We start from the raw sequence: 23115 nt of genomic DNA on the forward strand, positions 1-23115 counted from the left end.
ATCAGCTCTCGTTATCTCATCTCCTGGGGTCTTGGCTTGATGAGGTCACCCCACATGAAAGCTTTCACCCCATTAGAGGGCTTCCCTCTAAGCTGCAAGGGCACTAGGGAGTCCTGGGTGATCCTGCAGATGTGCAATCCCCCACTCCTTCCCTCACGGAGCCTCCCCTGGCAGTGATCCCAGTCTCTAGGGGAGGAAGCAAAATTCTCTCTTACCCCATTCCAGCTCCACCGAGGGGGGCTCCAGCCTCCCTGCCCCCCATCATTTGGCTGCTGTGAGTCTCTGAGGATTCCTGTGCTATTAGGATATTTTTTGTTGGAATATGGTTGCTCCTTTTTGTTGTATGTTGGAGGGGAGAGAGTCCCAGGCAAGCTCACTCCACCCTGACGCTGACATCACTCTAACTACTCCAATCTAGCCTCAAGTTAGTAGATTGAGGTCACTTCCAAGTTTTCTCAGAGATTCACAGAAGAGAGAGATTGTAAGGATTGAGCTCTGAAGAAACAATGCTAAGAATAGATAGAATAGTGTTCTGTAGCTCACTCGTACTGCCTCCAGATAAGCAATTGTGTACTTCTTCCCAATACTGCATTGGTAGCTTGAAATCAGCTGTGATAGAAATGTTTAGAACACGGAAATTGACAAATGCTACAAATAAGATTTATTTGTTTGGGTTTTTTTTTTTTTTTTTTTTTTTTTGCCCAGAGAGCTAGTTTACCAGCACACTTCAAGAATATAAGTTTGTAGTCAAAATGAAATGAAGGTCAATAAAAATGTTATAGGAGTGCTATGCAATTGTGTTAAAATTATGGAGGACCTTATACTATGAAAGACTCAATCCCACTTGTGTCTTTTTAAGCTGATATCCAGAGACCAAATCTTATTCACCCAATTTAACACAGTTCCCATGGATGAAAGTGTTTGATAAAATTGCCATTCTGCTAGTCAACAGGTAGGTAACTGCAATGATCTGAATGTTTATGTCCCCCCAAAATTCATATGTTCAAATCCTAACCTCCAAAGGTGATGGTAGCTGGAGGCGGGGCTTTTGAGAGGTGCTTAGGTCATGAGGGAGGAGCTACATGAGTGAGATTAGTGTTCTTATAAAAGAGACCCCACAGAGCTCCCTAGCCCCTTGGACTGTGTGAGGACACAGTGAGGAAGTGTAGGCTAGAACCAGAACAAAGGCCCTCACCTGCCCACGCTGGCACCCTGGTCTTAGACTTCCAGCCTCTAGAACTGTAAGAAATAAATTTCTGTTGTTTATAAACTACCTTATCTGTGGCATTTTGTTATAGCAGCCTGAACAGACTAAGATAGGAACAATTTGAAATGAGAAACATGAAAGTACCTAAAATGAGAGTAGAATTCAGTCCATTTTAGTTGCTCTCTTTTTCCTACATCGTGAAGCACATTTTCTCCTTTCAAAATAAATATACTGTTCTTTGGCGGGAAGTACTAAACCATAAACCAGAATGCCAAAAAGTCTGTGGTTCAGATGAGAAAGTCTGGAAAAGAAGCCTAAGTGAGAACAGTGTATTTTCTTTGCATGTGATGATAGAAACTTTATGTTGTTTATCCTCAGATTTTCACTTTCTAGGCCAATGCAATCTTGTAAGCTCTATTTTTCTTTGATTCTTATCCTAAGTTGACTTCAAGGTGACTAAAGAAATTTTGGTAGCCTATCATAGTAGAAGTTATATGTGATGTTCAGAACTGGAAAATATTCTGGTAGCATTTGTAAAAGTTACCTTGTGTTCAATCTTTCCAATAGTGTACCAGATGTAATACTGGAAAATGAATCCAGACACTACAAAAACCTGCTAGAAAAATTCAACCTTAATCTCAGAGAAGTTCACAAGTGCTTCAACCAAGTAACAGTGGAAATTAAAGTGCAGTGGAAATGAAAGATGCCAGACCTTCTTTTCTCGGCCTCTAGAACAGTTTCAAATGTTCATTTGGAAGGCTGCAATTAATCAAGATTAAATTGGATGATCTCAGTTCATTAAGGCTGCATGAAAAAAATAAAAATCATTGCTAAATAACAAGGAATGCTTTTGGAAGTTTAAATTTTGCCCTTAAAATATAATTAGCAATGTTATTTATTACATATTGTGACACAATTTTTGAAACCACGTCATTCAGAATATTATTTTACTTATTCTAAATATTTACCACACCTAAAGTTATTAGATGATGATAACACCCCCTAATAACTTGTTTGCGTATCAGAAACATAGCATGTTTAGATAAGTCATAAAGTGATAAATTCAATTTTTGCCTCCTACTGTCAAAATAAACACCTATCTTAGACAAAGTGCTAGAAATTAAGTAAATTGTTAGCTTCATAAAAGCATGTGAAATTTTGGGGGTTGTATAATATAAAAAACCTCACCAGACTGACAGTGTGCTGCTATACAACATAGGAGTAGGGAAAGATAAAGGAGGGCTCCATTTTACACTCACAATGGATAATATGGTGCATTTCCTACTCCCAGAAATTCCTGCTTATTGATGCCAAAAGTTGTAAAGGAGTCCATGTAAAGTTTCTTTTAAAATTCAGTGACTATCACTTGTGGACCAGCCTCCCTACAGGACCACTCTGGAGCTGCACATGCCTGTCCATGTAGACGTACTTGAGTCCAGGAATGACACTGGCAGCAAGGATCCTAGTGTATGCATGGATGAAGAAGAGACTGCAAAATATAGTGTGGATTGGTAGTGGAAAATGGAAGAAAATCTATGATTTTTTTTAAAAAAACGGCCATTAAGATACTATTCCCTAGGGCTGATATCTAGATGGTTTTAATCATACACAGTCACAGGCTCCTCTTTTAGCTTTTCCATATTGATTCCCATGTTAGAAACAGTGAAAATTTATACTACCATAAAATTTATTTTAGAGAGATGAAATCAGTGAAAATGATGGTGTAAGACCTCTGAAAATTCTCTCCTTCATAAAAGGAAGGAGGAACCAGCAAAAATTTTTCAGAACTCTGGAAATTAATCAAAAACTTACAGCAATCTAGAGAGTATTTATTCAAGATGTGTGGCTGAATGTCAACAAAAAGAGCAAGTTTTGTGGCATTTTAACTTGCCCTATTCTCATCCCACTCTCCAGCTCCATGGTAGCCTGAAAAACCAACAGCTCATAATCACAGTGAAAACTAGCAGTTGGGAAGCCACCAGAGGGGGCAGAATGGGATTTGAATTCTTTCAGAATCTCATTCTCAGAGAACCGTGTCTCCTTAGAAGACTCCACTTGCAAAGCTGTCTTTATTTGACCTGCCTCTGAGCTCACACACTCCAGAGGTTCTTTTCCCCAAGGGAGTTTGCCAAAAAAGTTGAGAGGCAATCATTTAACTTTGTGGCTGCCTGAGGCAATAAATAAAAGTTGGGGCAAATATAAGCTACTCAGAAAGCTTGAAAGGAAAATCTGGAGAATAAGCTGTTCATAAGAGCTTTGAAAAGCTGTGAGATATTCTTGGGAATCTAGAAGTCCACACCTATGTGGAGAGTTGGGAGTATGCCCAGGGCTGTGCACATGCTTAGGAAAGCCCTAAAGCCCTAAGCTCTCACATCAGGTTGAACCTGAGGCTCTGAAAAGGCAGTGAGTAAAGGCTAAGACAGAGTTGTCAAATTCCTGGCTGAATATGGAGGGTATGCCCCAATAAGCACAAAAGGCCCTTAGCAATAACTGGGAGACTTATTGGTTGCAGGCATTAAGGAAATCTTTGTCCAATCATTAGCTGACAACTGATCTAACTGATCAGGAACTTCAGTGGTCAAAAATGATGAAGAATATAGACCTCACAGAATTAGTTCAGAAAAGTCACTAAACAAACAGATAACAACAAAAAATAGTAACAGCAACACACCCTGGGTATAGGGGAGAATGTGATTTCCAGAGTTGAAATGTTATACCATTTAAAATGTTAAATTTTCACAAAAATTTTCAAGGCATGCAAGAAACAAGAAAATATGACCCATACACATGAAAAAACAATCAATAGAAACTGTCCCTGATGAAGCTCAAATGTTGTGTGTATGATAGAAAGACTTTAAATCAGTTTTTAAAAATTTATTCAAGGAAGTAAAGGAAAGTACATCTGAAGAATTAAAGGAAAGTAGAGAATGATGTCTTGAAAAATAGACGGTATCAATAAAGAGACAGAAATTACAAAAAAGAAACACATAGAAATTCTAGAGTTGAAAAGGACAGTAACTGAAACGAAAAATTCGTGAGAGGTGCTCAACATCAGATCTAAGGAGACGAAAGAAAGAATCAGCAAACATTAAGACAAGTCAATTGATATTATCCAGTTTGAACGAAAAAAGAATGAACAGAACCTCAGAGACATGGGCAAAACCATCAAGTATATTAACATATGTACAATGGGAGCCTCAGAAGGAGAGGAGAGAAAGAGAAAGGGGCAAAAAAATACTTGAAGAAATAATGGCAGAAAACTTCCAAAATTGGATGAAAAACATTAATCTACACATCCAAGAAGCTCAACAAACTCCAAAGAAGTCCACACTTAGATATATTAAAATATAACTGTTGAGAGATTTCAAGAGAGAATATTGAAATCAACAAGAGAGAAGCAACTCATCACATACAAAGTATCTTCAATATGATTTACAGCTGATTTATCATCAGAATCCTTGGAGGCCAGAAAACAATTGGATGACATATTCCAAGTGCTAAAAGAAAATGTCGATCAACCAAGAATTGTATATTCAGCAAAATTATCCTTCAAAAATGACAAAGACATTAAGACATTCTCATATTTAAGAAAATGAGACGATTTGTCACTAGCTAACTTGCTCCACAAAACTACAAAAAGGATACCTTCAGACTTTAATGAAAGAACAGTATATAGTGATCCAAATCCATATGAATAATTAAAGAGCACTGGTAACTGTAACCACAGAGCTAAATGGAAAAGAAAGTATAAATACACTTTATGTTTATAACTTTTTTCTCCCATGTCATTTAAAAGACAATTGCAAAGGCCGTAATTGTAAGTCTGTGTTGTTGGGCATACAATGTATAAAGATGTAATTTGTATGAGAGTATCAGCACATAAAAAGGGGGAGAGGAACATAGCAATATAAAAGCAAAGGTTTCATAAACTCTTGAAATTAAGTTGGTGTTAATCCAGACTGTTATAAATTAAATGTCAACTATAACCCCCAGGCAACCACTAAAAGCAGCAACTCAAAATATAGTAAAACAAATGACAAAGGAATTAAAATGGTACATTAAAAAATATCTATTTAAGACCAAAAAAGGCAGCAATGCAAGAAGAGAGGAACAAAAACACATAAGACATAAAAAATAAATAGCCAAATGGCAGATATAAATCCTATATTATCAGTAATCATGTTAAATTTAACCATTTAAATTAAACACTCCAATAAAAGGCAAAGGTGGCAGAATGGACAAAATAACATGATTTAACTCTATGCTGTCTATAAAAGACATGTTACATTCAGAGACACAAATAAGTTGAAAGTAAAAGGATAGAAAAAGATATACAATGTACCATGTACCAAAAAGTAACCAAAAGTGAGCTAAAGTGACTATAATCACACCAGTCAAATAGATTTTAAGACAAAAAATTGTGATAGACACAAAAGGGACATTTATAATGATAAAAAGATCAATCCACTTGGGAAATATAACAGTTATAAATATATATGAATCTAACAGTAGAGTCCTAAAATGCATGAAGCAAAAACAGAATTAATGGGAGAAATAGACAATTCAAAAATACTAGCTGCAGACTAAATTATCTCACTTTCAACATCGGATACAATGGGTAGAGAGAAGATCAATGGTGAAACAGAAGACTTGAACAATGCTGTAAACCAGTTAAACCCAACAGACACGAACAGTACAGTCTACCCAGCAACATCACAATGTGCATTCTTCTCTAGTATTTGTGGGTCATTACCCAGGATAGATCACGTGTTAGGCCATAAAACAAGCCTCAATGAATTGAAAAGGGTTGAAATCACAAATGAATGTTCCCCAACCACTATGGAATTAAATTAGAAATCAATAACAGAAGGAAATTTGAGGAATTTAAAATATGAGGAAATTAAATAATACATTCCATTGTGCCAAAGAAGAAATCACAAGGAAATTACAAAATGCTTTGAGGTGAACAAAACAAAAACACTGCATACCAAAACTTACAAGAAGCAGCAAAAGTAGTTCCTAGAGGGGAATGTATGCTTGTAAATGCCTATATTAAGAAAAGAAGGAAGATTGCAAGTCAATAAACCAATCTTCCATCCCTTCATGGGTAAATACTTGCCATTAGCCCTGCTGGATATTTTGAGAATTTCTCAGACCTTCTATGGATATACCCACTCCGTGCTTTTTGTTCCCTCTTATGGCAGAATTCTTAAGCCTGTATGCCTTCTCTGGATTCTGCAATGTACCAGGCCAAGTGCTGATAGTCTCTCTTTTGTTTTCCCAAAGGTGGCCCTACAGCTCAAGTGTGTGATCTCTCTCTGGTCTGCAGTTTTGGGTCTGCTTTCTGCATGTGGTCGCTAGCTATCTTCCATGGCTGGTTTTCACCATGGCCCTCAGGAAGGCACACAGGGAGCCTGCCATTGGGCATAGAGGGAAAGTAGGTGAGGCACATAGGGTGTTGGTAGTGCCTGTGGGCCAGTTTGGGTGATCCATTGGTGATCACAACAGCTTATGGGCAAGCTTCTTCATGGAGTCCATGGCACAGTTGGTAGGATCCATGTCCCTTTAATGCCCTCTGTGAGTCCTATCTATTGCTCTCCCAGACTCTTCCTGCCCCCAAGTCATGGAGCTCCCGATGTAGTATTCTGGATGGGAAATGCGCCTTTTTGGCAGTGTCTCACACAACTGGGGAAGCCAAATGCTCACTCATAGGCTCTTCCTTCCTCCTAGAGAAGAAATCACAGGCCAAGAAGGTTTCCTTTGGTCTGAAGCTGTGCTGGCTTGGTTAGGGGGTGATGCAGGTAAAGTCAAGCTATTTCTCTTACCCACTCCGTGCAAACCTATTTTTTTGCCCCCGCAGATTGCTGGAACTTCTCCTCTGGAAACCTGGACTTCCACAAAGGCTCTCTCATCCATCAGTGATTGTCAAAGTCAGTGTTCTCCAGGAGCTCCCAGACCACACTTGAGAGGTACTGGAGCTGGCTCATGGGTCACTATAGGACTAATAGCCAGGACCAAGGTCTGTCTGCCTATTACCAGTGCACATGTGGGCGAGACTCCTCCCAGGTCCCTTGGAGATCAGTGCTGGATCCCGCAACTCCTACAAAGGCTTTTGTTCATGGATGGATGATGAAGTGTTCTTGTTAGGGGTGGGGGACAAAAATGAGAAACATCTTATGCCACCATGATACTGATGTCACTCCTCCTTGGCAGCCAAAACAATCTGGATAAAGAAAAACAAATTTAGACTATACTACAAAGCTGCAGTAATCTAGACAGTATGACACTGGCATAAAGATAGACATATGAATCAGCGGAATAGAAACGAGGGTCCAGAAATAAACCAATACCTTTATTGGCAATTGATTTTGGACAATTGTGCCAAGACAACTCAATGAACAAAGAAAAGTCCTTTCAATGAATGCTGCTGGGACAACTGGATATTCACATGCAAAAGAATGTAATTTAATCTCCACCTCACACTCTATACAAAAGTTAACCCTAAATGAGTTAGAAACCAAAAGGTAAGTGCTAAAACTATAAAAATCATAGAAGAAAAGAGAAGTATAAATCTTCATAATCTTGGATAAGGCAGTAATCTGTTAGCAATGACAAATAAAGCATAGAGACAAAAGGAAAAACAGATAAATTTGACTTCACCAAAACTGAAATCCTTTGAGCACAAAAGGACTCTATCAAAAAATTGAAAAGACAATCCACCGAATGGGACAAAAGATTTGCAAATATATATTTGATAAGAGTCTAGTTCCAGATTATATGAAGAACTCTTACAAATCATCGATAAAAAGAAATATAATCTGATTTAAAAATGAGCAAAGAATTTGAATAGACCTCTCTTCAAAGAAAATATACAAATGGGCAATAAGCTCATGAAATATGCTCACATCATTAGCGATCAGGGAAATGCAATTCTAAATCACAATGAGATACCATTTTATACCCAGTGGGGTGGCTATAATTTTAAAAAACAAGAAAAGATGAGCCAACTCTGTTGCCAAGTGGTTAAGTTCACGGACTCCTCTTTGGCTGCCCAGGGTTCACTAGTTGGGATCCTGGGTGCAGACCTACACACTGTTCATCAAGCCATGCTGTGGCGGCATCCCACATAGGAAAACTAGAATGATGTACAACTAGGATATACAACTATTACTGGAGCTTTGGGGAGAAAAAAAAAGAGGAAGATTGGCAACAGATGTTAGTTCAGGGCCAATCTTCCTCAACAAAAAAGCACACCTTTAAAAAACTGAACAAGAAAAGAAAATAACAAGCTTGGATGAGAATGTAGAGAGACAGGGACTCTTATACACTGCTGATGGGAATGTAAATTGTACAGCTTCTTTAGAAAATAGTTTGGCAGTTCCTCAAAAAGTTAGACATGGATTTACCTTATGACCCAGCAATTCCATTCCTAGGTTTATATCCAAGAGAATTGAAGACATATGCCCACACAAAAATATGCACATAAATGTTCATGGTAGCATTATTTATAATAGCCCAAAAGTGTGAAGGACCCAAATGTCCATCAACTGATGAATAGATAGCAAAATGTGATACATCAACAGAATGGAATAATATTTGGTCATAAAAATAATGAAGAACTGATACTTGCTACAACATGGATGAACCTTGAAAACGTGACATAAAGGAAGGTGTCAGACGCAAAAGGTCGCATAGTTTATGATTCTATTTATAAGAAATGTACAGAAAAAGCAAATCAGAAAAATAGAAAGTAAATCAGCAGTTGCCTCGGATGGGTGAGTTGGGTGGGAGCTTGGAGAGTGGTTGATAATGGGTACAGTGTTTCTTTTAGGAGAAACAAAAATGTTCTAAAATTCGGTTTGGTTATGGTCGCACAAATCTGTGAATATACTAAAAACGCATTCAATTGTATGCTTTAAACGGGTGAATTTTATAGCATGTGAATTGCATGTCAAAAACGATAAAGAATTTTAATGAAAGAATTAAAATAATATTTCTAATGTGAAGAGGGAAAATAAATATGAATAAGAAACAAAAGAGAAGATGCTGGAAAGAATCAGTCAACTTAGTCTAGAGTGGAATAAGGATTAGCAAACATTTGGATGGACCAAACATCCTGCAAGGAGAGTAAGAATGGGATTCAAGTAGCTGTCCCTGATACTTAGGTTGAATGCATTCTTGGTCACATAAGGATCTCTCGTTATAGTCAAGAGATAATTTTAGGTTTTGTAATCCCTTTTCCAACAAAGGGTTATACGATCTATCAATTTTGATCTCCTTTTGCACCTGGAGTCAAGAACATTGACAATGAGGCAAGCTGTCCAATCAAATTCCAAAATGTACTGCAAGGTCATGGTAATTAAATCACTGTGGTTTTGGTAAATATATTGATCAATGAAAATGTAAAGAACGGACCCATGTATTTATGCCATTTTAGATCATGATAAAATGGGAACTAAATTAATGGGGAAAAGATGAACTATTCTATAAAGGGATTAGGACAACTGACTCTCCATTAAAAGGAAACAGTATGCTTGATTCCCACCTCACATCGAATACAAAAGTATATTCCTATTCCTGATGGCTTAATGATAGAAATGGATTTCTAAAAGAATTTTTAAATTTAAATGTTTGCCTGTTTCTGCAGTCACTCTGACAAGTAGCTCTGGGAAAACAGGAACCCGAAGATTTATGACAATTCCCTCCTACTCCACACCTTTTCCCTAGGACCTGTAATAACGTGTTTATAGTGAGACTTACATGAGTAAATCGGGGCCCTTGAGTTTTTTCCTCAACAATTAATCCACAGAAGATTTTAGAATGTAAAAGTTTAGGTAAGTTAAATATTAATTGGAGTGTTTTTTATAGTACTTAATATCAGTAATAACATCCATCTCAATCACTAATCTAAATGATCGTTTAGACTTTTCTTTTTCAAGAAAATAAACAATCTTCTCAAGGGACAACCCACCATAGTTCCCTCCTGAGGTTTTGCCTAAGCATCATTCTACATGATGACATTTTTAAAGACGTTGCCAAGTTGTAAACCATCTGAAAAATTATATACCGCAAGTTGGACAATGGTTGTTTAAATGTTGATGTCAAAGGCAATCTGTAGAATCTTCTTTTCTCTATTTTTAAATTTACTAAAATAAACATAAAAATATAAACACCAAAAGTGAAAAGCAGTAAACTTTAAGTGGCTGTATGAGAATCTCTGATTGTCGGAGTCAATTTGACAACAACAACTTTAAAAGGGTCTTTATTGATCATTTCTTAGAAATGAAGGAAAGTTCTACAAGTCAAGCGTATTGGGGAAAAGAATATTCAGAGTGAGTAACAAGATGTTTTTTAAAAAAAGTGATTTATTATCATTTTTAAAAATCTGTAAATCATTGGTATAAAGTATTTGCACATTTTTCTCAATATCAACACAATGGAACTATTTATTATTATAATATTCTGAAGTAGAAAAAATAAAATTTTATACACTTCCTTTAATTTATAATTTCACAAACTAAAAGAGAGGTTCATAATGGTAGGTGGTCCTTGCTTTCTTGGTATTATTTTAAGTGAAACCAGTGCATATTGAACTGGGTGCTTGCTTTGCCCTGTAACCAATCTTGGATACCACGGAACCATGTGAATCGAGGACAGGGTTCCCACACACGCATTTTCCTCAGCGTGGTACCGTGCAAAAGTGAGGACTGCCTATACTGGCTTATTGGGTAGATTCCACAATGATTAAAATTAAAAGACCATCATCAACCATGTGGTCTGGGCAAGCTGTTCAAATATTGCTTTCTCATCAGCTATGTTACCTGATTTCTGAGATATTTTTGCTAAAGTGGCTGAAGGGGCTTGAAAAAATTCACACATATTCTAAGATTCACTCCCATGGAAACTTGCACCCATAATCTTGAAAAGTTATATAATTTTAAAATCTACAGGGGGTGTGTGTGTGTGTGTGTGTGTGTGTGTGTTTGTGTGTGTGTATGTGTATGCACATGCACATGTGTATTTTACCTTATTTCATCTCCTAGGGTCACATGGTGCTCAGAGAAAACTTCTGTTAGGAATTCAGTCATAGCCATTTTTGAGGTAAAGCTTTTCAGGAACCAGGTTCTATAGTTGCATATAAATATTAAAGTTATTTTATGATAATTGATTTTTGAGTGATATGCTTTTAGTAAATTCATACAAGGAGGCAGAGATAGCCAGCTAGTGTTTCTGAGTTCTTGTTATACCAGACACCGACATCAAAACATGTCAATAACATCAATTAGGACTTACCAAATGTCTGAATTTCACTTTTTAAAACAAATTCTCCATAATGAGTTATTAGAATGTCAGCATTCTTTCTCCTTACAGATTCATGCTATTTAATTCAGCTCTTGGGAGAAATTAAACCAAGCAAAATTAACTATAAAACATTTTCTGAATCGTTTAATAATGTAAATTTGAGGGAACAAGGGTAAATAATTGTACACAAACATGATATGAAATACAGACTGCCCCAGGGCTTTCACCTGGTGAAAATCCCCACCAAGGGTTAGAATTATTCTGTCCTTGAGTATTCGTTTGTTTTCAAACTTCCTATAAACAGAATCATATATTATTTACTATTCTTTCGACATGTTTTCATTCATCATTGTATAGGTGATATTACGTTGTTGCAAACAGCAGTATTTCTTCATTGCAGTGTAGAATTCCATTGTATGAATGCACAAGAATTTTTGTGTAGGTATTCTACTGTGGATAGGTATTTGTGCTGTTTCCAGTTTTTTATTATTATGAATAACATCACTATAAACATATTTTGTTGGAAACGAGCACTCATCTTGCTTGTTGTATACTCAGTAGTTGCAGTGCTGGGTCATAGGTATCAATATGTTCAGCCTTAGTAGATACTGCCAGCTTTCCAATGCGGTTCTACCTAATTACATTCCCACCAGCATGTGTAAAGCTTCCAGTTGCCCCCCATCTCACTTGTTTTAATCAAGTCCAGTCTATCGTTTTATCAATCTTCTCTGGTTAGTGCTTATTGGATCACTGTTTAAGAAATCTTTGTCTATCCCTGAATATATTCTCCTAGATTTTATTCTAGAAATTGCGTTGTTTTACCTTTCACATTTAGGTCTAGAATCAATCTCAAAATAATTTTTGTGCATATAGTGGTCAAGATTTACTTTTTGCATAAGGATATACAATTGATGCAGTGCCATATACTGACAAGACCGTTCTTTCATCACTACACTGCCATTGCAATTTTGCTTTAGTCAGATTACTGTGTATGTGTAACTCTGTTTCTTGGAATCTATTTTGTTCCATTGGTTAATTTGTCTATCTTGCACCAACAGAACACTGTCTGAATCAACATAGCTTGTAGGAATCTCAACGTCTGGTACTCAAAAAATATTTCTTTGGATATTTCAGATCTTTTGCATTTCTCTATAAATTTTGGAATCAACTTGCTAGCTTACACATACACAAAAAAATGCTGGGATTTTAATTAAGATTGCATAGAATGTGGACAGAAATGACATCTTAATGAAAATGAGTCTTCTATTCAATGAATATGGTGTTTTATTGTAAATTGAAAAATGGTGTTTTAATTTCCTAATTGTTATTAGTTTATAAACATTCAATGTAATTTATATATTTACCAGTGACCTTACTAAACTCCATTATTTCTTTTAGTAGTTCATAGATTTTTGCACAAATGATTATTATATCTGCAAGTAATGACAGCTTTCTCCTTACTTTCGGACTACGTTTTTCATTTAGCTAGGAACTTCAATAGGATATTGACTAGAAGAGGTAAGGGTGAACACCCTCATCTTGTTTCCAGTTGCAGGAGGAAAGCGTCCAGTATTTTACCATTGTGTTGGATGTTAGCTGCAGACTGTCATTTTTTTAGATGCCCTTTATTAGACCAAGGAAGATACCCTCTATTCCTAGTTTCCTGAGCGTCTTTATACTAAACAGATGTTGGATTTTATCAAATGATTTTTCTGCACCTATGAAGTTAATTGTATGATTTTAGATGATAAGAGTGGTGATGTATACTGATTCACGACCCAATGTTGAACCAATCTTGAATTCCTGGAATAAATCTCGCTTGAATTATTTTGTTGGGGGTTTTTGCCTCTGTGTTCATGAAAGAATTTGGCCTCAGTTTTCTTTTCTTGCAAAGTTGTTGTGTGATCTTGGCATCAGGGTTACCCTGGTCTCATAAAACAAGTCGGAAATTGTCCCCTTCTTTCTCTATTTTCTGAAATAGTTTGTGCAAGATTGACATTAGTCGGGTTATTTTGTCCTCAAATATTTGCGAGACTCACCAGGGAGCCTACCTAGGCTGGAAGCTTCTGCATGTGTCTGAGAAGGCTTTAAATTGAGAATTCGATTTCTTTAACAAACATGGCTATTTAAATTTTCTATTTAGTTTTATGCAAGTTGTGTTTTTCCAGAATTTATGTCATTTCTTCAAACATCTTAGCATAAATGTGTTCATAATATGTTCTCTTGTTATTGAGCTATAATTCACATAAATTCACCATTTTAAAGTGTACAATTGAGTGGTCTTTAATATATCTACAAGGTTGTACAACCATCACTGGTACTAATGCCAGAACATTTTCACCAGCCCAAAGAGAAACCCCACGCCTGCAGTCACTTTCCATTCCTCCTCCTCCCAGCCCCAGGCAAAGAGTAATCTGCTTTCCATCTCTATAGATTTGCCTATTCTGGACATTTCACATTAATGGAATCATATACTTTGTGGCCTTTTGTGTCTGGCTTCTTTCACTTAGTGCAACGTTTTCAAGGTTGATCTGTGTTGTAGGATGTATCAATATGTTCTTCTTTTTTATGACTCACTAATATTCCATTTATGGATACACCACATATTGTTGCACCATTCATCAGTTCATGGAGATTTGAGTTGGTTCCACTTTTTGGTTATTATGAGTGCTGTTGCTATGAACACTTGTGTAGAAGTTTTTGTATGAATACCTGTTTTCAATCCTCTTGGGTATATATACCCATGAGTATAATTGCTAGGTCACATGGTAATACTATGTTTAACGTTTTGAGGAACTGTCAAACGGTCTTCCAAAGCAGCTGCACCAGCAATGTATGAGGGTTCCAATTTCCCTACATTCTCACCAGCACTTGTCATTTTCCTTTTTTTTTTTTCAATAGCCATTCTAGTGGTTGTAAACTGGTATCTCATTATGGTTTTGATTTGCATTTCTCTCATGGCTAGTGATGCTGAGCATCATGATATGTTCTTATTGTATTTTCAGTGTCTGTGCAATGTAGTGATGTCCCTTTTCATTTCTCAGATGCTTATTTTGTGTTTCCTTCTACTTGTGCATTATCAGTCTTGCTAGAATGTTATTAGTTTTGTGAATCTTTTCAAAGGACACATTTTTAGCTCTGTCAATTTTCTCTGTTATATATTTGCTTTCTCTTTCTTATTTCCTGAATTCTCTTATTTCTTTGGATTCAATTTACCATTTTTATAGTTTCTTGAAATGGAAGTGTAGATCCTTTATTTTCAAGCTTTCTTATGTACTAATATATGCATTAACACTCAAATTTCCCTCCAAAGCATTGCTTTCGCTGCATCTCCCCAAGATTGATATATTGTATTTTCAATACCATTTAGCTAAAAATATTTTCTAACTTCTATTCTGATTTCTTTTTTGGCCTGTGAGTTATTTGGAAGTTTGTTTCTTAATCCAAATGTTTAGGGATTGTCATTTGTTTTTCTACAGCTGACTTCTAGCTTATTCTCACTTTTGTCAGAGAATATATTTTACATGATTTAAATCCTTGGAAATTTGTTTAGACAACATAAATGCCAAATGTAAAGAAGTCTCAAAAATACCTAGAAGTTAATAGTCACCCTCTTATAGTTCAAGAGCTGGACCTAAAGAAATGTCTTTTCATTTTTTTCCTTACCTCTTTCTTACATAGTTAAATGAAAAATATCACTTAGAAACATAACCATCATGAAAACTGTGCACACACTCTGTGTATCTGTATGTATATCACCACTCCATAACAGGTCCTACGGTGTTGGTATCACTTAAGCAAATTGGAATTATTGAAAAGATGAGTGCAGATTACTCTCATTTGACAAAGTAACAAACACATCTGAACTTTGGCAAGTGAGTGGAAATTCTTCCTATGTGATCCATCACTGCCACGATTCTGTCAAACATGGACGCGCATTGGGACACAGATCCCTAATTTGCACTTTGAAATTCCATTTTATTTATAGCTATACTTCCTGGTGTACACTGGCTCACAAAATGTGTCCTCAGGCCATTTGAAGTTCTGTCTTGCCCATTTTGTCAACAACTATACTGCTTTTGGAATAAGAAACAATGCATTACTCTTTACATTCTTTGTTTTCACATTGACGCATACGGTGGAAGAGGCCGTAACAACACCATCCAGCACTGTCACTGACAGTATCTCCCAGCTTCAAACAGCGCAGAGCAATGAAAAGAATACAAGTAAAAGAGAAAGGCCACCTACACTCGCTGGCTTTTATAACTTTGAACAAGGTAATCAACACTCTAATCCTATTTCCTCATTTGAATGACAAAAAATAAATCACATTGCAAGGTAACAGAATCTTCAAAGGAATAATTTAAGTACTTCCTAGATTGTCTTTCACATGGGTGGTGCTCACAAAACATAAATTACTTCCTCCAAACACATCCTGACTTCTCTTACATGGTATCCTGACTTCATTGATAGTCGAAGTGTACCCCAATGGGGCAAGCAAGACTGAGAACCGCATTCCACTTTTCAGGTTAGGTTAGGTTATGCTGTAGTAACAAATGACACCAAAATCTCAAAGGCTTAATATAACAAAGGTTATTTCTATGTCTCGCTACATGTTCAGCACAAGTCTGCAGAGGGCCTGTTGTTGACTATGCATGTCTAATATTAAAGCTTAGAGACAAACTAGTGCAATCTTATCATATGTTCAGAAGAGAGGAGATCTAAAATATTTGTGGCAGCCCTAATGACTAGCACAGTGTTCCTCATGGCCTATATTTCAGCTCTGTTAAAAGTAGTCAGAAGCATCCCATTACACAGCCACAAGTATGCCTAAAATGGAACAGACTAACAAAACCATATATTGGAGTGGATTTGAAACAACCAGAATTCTCATACTTTGTGCTGGCGGGAGTATAAAATGACACAACTTTGGAAAGATGTTTGGCAATTGATTAAAAAGTGGAATACACATCTACCTTTTGACCCTGCAATTCCAGACCAAGAGAATTGAAAACGTATGTCCACAGAAACCCTTGTACAAGAATGTTCATTCAGATTTATTCGTAAGAGCCAAAATTAGCCTGGATGTCCATCAACAGGAGTATAGATAAACAAACTGTTGTTGATTCCAACAATGAACACTAACCGCAATAAAATGGAACAAACCACTGATACTTCCAACAACGTGGATAAATATGAAAATGTTGCACTGAGTGGAAGAAGCCAGAAACAGAGAACATTCTGTCCGTTCCATGTATATACAGACCCAGAATAGGCAAAACTAACTTATGATGATAGAAATCAAATCAGCATATGCATCTAGCTTTGAGGGAGGTGGAAACTGACCGGGAAAGGGCACAAAGAAACGTTTTGATTGACGGAAATGTTCTGCGTCTTAAGTGAATGTGTACACATTTGTCAAAACTAATTGAACCATTCACTTAATACTTGAGCGTTTTACATTTTATTCACTTAATACTTGAGCATTATGTGTTAATCACCAGACTTTTTAAAAATTAAAAAGTATTCAGAGAACATTTCAGTCACACAATTTTTAATAGTACTTTATTTGACAAACCTAATACTGTTTGTTAGCCATTTCAGGACATTCTGTTTGACCCAGATTTTTAAAGTAATGTTTTACTGAGAAGCTTTGGGACACAATTTCACTTTAAACTGAAAATTACTAAAAACATCAACATTACTCTGATAATATTCCAAGACAATAACATTTTCAGGCACCATATTTTAAAGTCTGTTAAATTTAACACATTTTAGACTATTTTGGGTGTTTGTTCAAATTTTTAAAATAAAGAAACTATATTGAAAGAAAAGCATTAAACCCCCTAGACACTGACATCTGGTGGAGCGTTTCCATTCTTTATTTCACCGGTTACACAGCTCTTTAAGTATTTAGCAGCAGCGCTGAGGATAAAGCCCGAGCTTTGGAGAAACACAGACATATCATCTAACTTGCTGTTAAGCAAGATTACTAATTACTCTCAGCTTTTTTCTCGCTTGCTAGTCAATATAAAAAGCATCAAAAATAGTGTCTGGCACGTGATATAAACTTAATAAATGTCAGTTTCATTCTTGCACGTAGAGCACCCTTCATAACTGTGCTTTCTTCCTCCTCCTCCTTCTCCTTCCTGACCTTTTTGTAAAATATGACAAGTAGTGGGTGGGGGGGGATGACAAGTAGGAGGGAAAGGCTTATGTATGAGGGTTTTTAAAACCGTCTTTTCCGGTTGTATTCACATCTGTTACCTAATATACTTTAGTATTAACAATAACAACAAATGTAAAAATCATAAAAAAAATTTCTGTTGCATAAATCAATTCTAAATAATTTTTAAGCTTATAAATCTAAGCCTAGATGAATTTTAGTCACATAGAGTTTGCGTCTTTTCTATAATTATTGGAGAATTCCAGATACTAATTTCCTGACGAGGGAAAGACCAAGTAAAGAAGCTCCGGGCAGCTGCGGACACGGCCGCTGGGGAAACGTGGCTGCTGCGACCCGTGGCATCTAACCTGACGGATGTACTTTCTCATCTCTCCAGAGCAAGTGGGAGAAGCAAGTCCTTGAGTGCATGCCCATGACAGCTTTCTTTTTCCAACGTTCTTTCAAGCTGTTTGATCTGATGAAAATTATGCCTGGGACCTAATCAGTTCTTTACGTTTTTAACATGCCTCAATTTGGGATTTTTGTTCTGACGTTGCCTCATAATGAGAGCCTAATCTGGGAGAAATTTGACAGAAGAGGTGGTATGTTTCATTATCCTATTAGGTCGTACATGATTTGGAATTTTCCTATTATTGGAGTCGTTAACTTTGATCACTTGATTAAGGGGGCTGCTGTCAGTTTTTTCTTTTATTTTTTTCACTGTACGGTTGTTCTTTTATCCTTATCATTAATAAATATTTTGTGAGGAAATACTTTGTGATATAAATATTCTATTCCTCCTCAAACTTTCACTCATAGTTTTAGCATCCAGTGATATTTTTTGGCTGAATTAATTATTATCATGATTGCTGTTTAATTGTGATTTTTCTACTTATATTCATTCTTCTACATTTATTAGTTGACATTCTATGAAGGAAAACTTTTGTCTTCTTACTTACTTATTTATTTATGTTAGCATGGACCCATGGATTCTTATTTTATTCCATTGATTATAACCCACTATTGTCAACCTTATCCTCGAATTGTCCCAAATTTGGTCAGTGGGAACCTCGTAAAGCTGACTCCTGTGTCCTTTTGACATGACCCTATCATTCATTGCGACTTCCATGCTTTCTGACACAAAATAATGTTCCAAGCTCATCTTGTGCTTTCCCTTCTCCAGTTCCAGAGTTCCAGCTCATTTAATGAACAGTGTTAGATAGAAATCAACATCTGGGTGATAGATACGCTCATTATTATTGGGGTGTTGTTATTCTATGACAAAGCTGGGGAACATATATTGTTTATATACATACATTTATAACCACATTTATCTCCACATTGAAAACCATCAATTCTTTTCACATTTGAACCTCAAACCACAGGTGTTATATAATGTTCCCACTTTCCATATTTAAAACTCTCACTTCTGACAATGACAAACCTGACTCATTAATTTAGTTTTGGTTCAATTCCCCCTGTGTGCAAGAAATGTCCCATTGTTACCACTGCCCTTCGTCCCTGTGCCTCTCCTCTCTCTCGTGGATTCTGACACCTCACGTTGAAGCCCTGCATCCACCACTGCTCTCCTCTGCCAACGCGCTGTCACCTGCTCCAATACCCTGCACCAGGCCGAGGCCACCAGCACCCACAGGGCACCCTCCTCACACTGCTCGGGCCCCACCACTCCACTCTAGGAAGAGGAGACCCTCACTGAAAAGCCAAGTGTTTCCAAGGCACTTATATTAGTCCAGGTCCTCCAAGAAGCAGATGCTAAGACTGGATTAAATACATAAGGATTTTATTCAAAGAAACGCCTGCGTGAGAGAAAACAGGGAGGTAGCCAGACAAGCCTCAGAAAGCCCCGGAGTACAAACAGGCCTGACTCCAAGTGCAAAGAAAAAGACAAGACAGGTTAGGTGGAAGTGTCTAAGGAAGGTTCAGCAAACCCACGAGGGGGTCCTTGAGCCAAAGTAGACCATCAGAGAGGTCTTGTGAAAAACGCCCAGAAACCTTTCTACTTCAACATCCATCCATGCCAGTCTCCATCTTTGGGTACAAAGAGCCTGTCAGAAGTGTGGGATGAGCACAAAGGAGTGGATGGAATTCAGAGCCCAGCAGCTGAGGGCCCTCAGCAGATTCACCCCTGTAATTGGAGGAGCATGATCTACATTCTCATGGCCACCTGAACACTAAGATTTTTTCCCCTTATTTAATATTACTAGTCAGAACCACAACAGAACGAACTTGCATATACATTGAGTGTACCAGGAAGAAGATATCATTTGCTAAACCACTGGGCCTTTATTTTTCCTTCAAAACTCAGAAACAAAGCACCACATTAAGCTAAGCTCCTTTTGATATAAAGAAGATTTTTGGAAGTGTGTCCTTTAGGAGCTTTCTGTAGAAGACTTATTGTGTAAGTATAGTTATCGCTTATCAAATCACTTGACCACGTGTCTGGTATTCTGAGGCAATGGTGAAAATGGGCAATGAACAGGTCATTCTAAGAGAATGAACACCTTTTTGGCAAATATATTCCTTATTTGTGGCTCACAGCATTTCAGAACTTTAATTTTTCATTCAGTATGTTTCTACATTTTTTAAAATGTTGAATCAAACTGTCTTAAATAAACAAGAACATGTAGTTCACATTTGAGAAAATGCAGGATACAAGGAGGGTATCATGGCAATAGAGAACTATTTTCTATTGGACAGTTTTATTGAGCAGTTATAGACATAACTCCGGGCCTTACGGCTACAATTCAGCATTTCATACTCTCCTGGATATTATCTTTGCATTTAATCCTCACATTTGAACATCAGTCTGGGTGGAGGCCATCTGTTTAAACTTCATAAGCTCAGCTTAAATTTGGCATAATGCTGAAAAGACCTGTGGTCCCTAAATACACAAAAATGTTACACAGAGAGTATAGCAAGAAATTGTAGAGAGAGATATAAAACTAGACACCTGCAGCAAATAGATCAAGATATGAAGAAAAATTACACACTCGTAATGATTTTCTGATGAAAGTTTTGAAATCTGATTTTCACAAATATCCCTGAAATTTAGGATACAACTAAAGAAGTGGGAGAAATGCACAGGAGGAAAGAAGTTAAGAAAAGAAAACCCAAGATCCAAGCACTATTAGTGTGATAAAGATGTAAAACTATTTTTTAAAACATATATGGTTGACAATCCTTCAACATTTTACAAATATGTGTGGAATGCTTACTATGTGGTGGACACTGTCTCTACAAGCTCAAAATGCTGCTCAAAATGGCAATCCGTAGTCACATGTATTTACTGAGCACTTGAAATGTGGCTACTTCAAACCGAGGATATACTCTAGCATAAAATACACACCGGGTTTCAGAGATTTAGGATGAAAAGAATGAAAGCAAATTATCTCATTACTGATTTTACACTGATTATATGTCAAAATGATAATATTTTGGATATATTGAATTAAATAAAATATATTATTAATATTAATTTAATCTACTTTTTCATGCTTTTCTAATGTGGATACTGGACAATTTTACAATACATATGTACATCTCATTATATTTCTATTGGGAAAAATGTGATATGGACTATTGTGACAGATATTCATGACATATACTATCAGTCTATCTTCCCCTCCTTTTTGGCACCTGGTAGGATGGCACTACCTCACTCCCTTTGAAGTTAAGTGTGGCCAAGAGGCTTTCTTTGATCAAAGAATTACGAGGAGAAGAGGAAAGTGTTACTTCCCAAAAGAGGCCTTAAGAGTCAGTGTGTGTTTCACTTCCCAGCTGCTGTTGCTACAGAAACAGATGTTGTAACGAGGCCTCTGTCTTGCTGGCAGCCTGGTGACTGAGATCAGAGCCCCTCCACCCCCGGTGCAGGCATGTAGTTTGAGTCAGATATAAACTTTTAAAGTTTTAAGACACTAAAGTCTAGAGTTGCAGCTTAACTTGGCGTCCAGTATTTCCCAATCTTGAGGATACATCAGAATCACCTGGGGGCTTCGTCGGAACACAGACTGCCTGTCTAACAAGTTCCACGTGATGCTCAGCCTCCTGGTCTGGAGACCACATTTTGAGAACACTGGCCTGGCCTATCCTGACCAGTAGGTGCTATCAAACTTGGGGCTGAGTACCAGTTGGAAGAACCCCTACACAATTGTTGATAATGATTCCAACATTATTGCTTATCCAAATATATTAGTGAGATAAACGTCAGCACATCTATGTTGTGAGAAATTAAGATCATGGATTACACAAGGTTTTCTTTTTTAATTACAACGTACTTTTACTCACACTATTCTGTCTCATGTACTGTCTACATCAATACAATACATTTTCTACTTATCACTTTCCTTTGACAACCTATTAGAAAACGCGGGAGTTATATTGTATTCTAATAAGACTAGTCACACAATTTATAGCTTGGCTTCTAAAAAGAATTCCTGTTAGATGGTGTCTGACAAACTCTGGAATTTATTTACTGACCAAAAAAAAAGTGAAACTAATTAACTTGTGCTAAAGAAATTTTAATAAAAAACTAACCTGGAATCCAATGAAGCTTCTCTTCACGTCCATAAGGATAATGACATCACTTTCCAGCTATTTTCAAGCTGGGAAATGAGAACAAAGATACTTGAGACTATCCACTGCTTATAATTGACTAATGTGAAAAAACACAGAGGAGGCACAGACACAAATGCTAAACACGGAGGTGTCTCACTCTCAGAGTTGGGGGGCAGGACGATGCCCAATGGAAAACAATCAGCCACATGCAAGTAAAAAGCAACTGCTTAAATGTCATTGTACACCCTGTGCTCATATCTCATTCCTAATACCATTCTCCAATTTCTCCTCGGAGAAACAGCTGATTGTAGGACTGGGGCAAAACGAGTCAGCAGCGTCTCAAAGTGCCAAAAAGTAAGAAAGTGCACAAAAAACAAAACAATGGTGGTGGTGATATGTCAAAAGGACACAGGAGCCAACTGAAAGAGCTCTAAACAGCCAAAGTTGGAATAATGGGAGCAAGAAAAAATAGCATGCTATTTCATTATAACTCAAGTAGAAAATCAATATCCCTGAGTCCATAGTGAGATAAATGATTGCATACGCAAATAAATGGGGGTACAAGGCAAGTCTCCTCTACAGGAGAATTCCAAATCAATTATGTTGATAATTATGTCGGTATTTGCCCCTCAAGGAGGTGAATCTTAACTCTTCACCCTTTAACTGTGGGCCATGCTTGGGGGTTTGTCTCCGAACAGTACTGGACGGAAAGTGGAGCGAGGGGAAGAAGTCACTTCACAGTGGAGAAGCCTGGCAGACACGACCTTTTCCAGGTGATCAACATCCTTCATGGTAGGTCACGCTGACACCATGTACCCTAGATATACAATGTCGAGAGTGGCACTTCACCTCTGTGGGTCTTCCT

General features: G+C 37.0%; 1 long non-coding RNA gene across 1 annotated transcript in view; it reads right to left on the reverse strand.

The window, feature by feature from the left end:
• The window catches only part of LOC138918131 (uncharacterized), a 37699-nt gene extending 15259 nt beyond the window's left edge, over positions 1–22440 (reverse strand). The window contains exon 1 of the long non-coding RNA XR_011427127.1: positions 22230–22440. This is a non-coding gene — a long non-coding RNA (uncharacterized lncRNA). The remainder of the gene's footprint in view (positions 1–22229) is intronic.
• Between the last annotated feature and the right edge of the window lie 675 nt (positions 22441–23115).

This window comes from Equus caballus, chromosome 16, assembly GCF_041296265.1.
Source record: "Equus caballus isolate H_3958 breed thoroughbred chromosome 16, TB-T2T, whole genome shotgun sequence".
Taxonomy (NCBI): domain Eukaryota; kingdom Metazoa; phylum Chordata; class Mammalia; order Perissodactyla; family Equidae; genus Equus; species Equus caballus.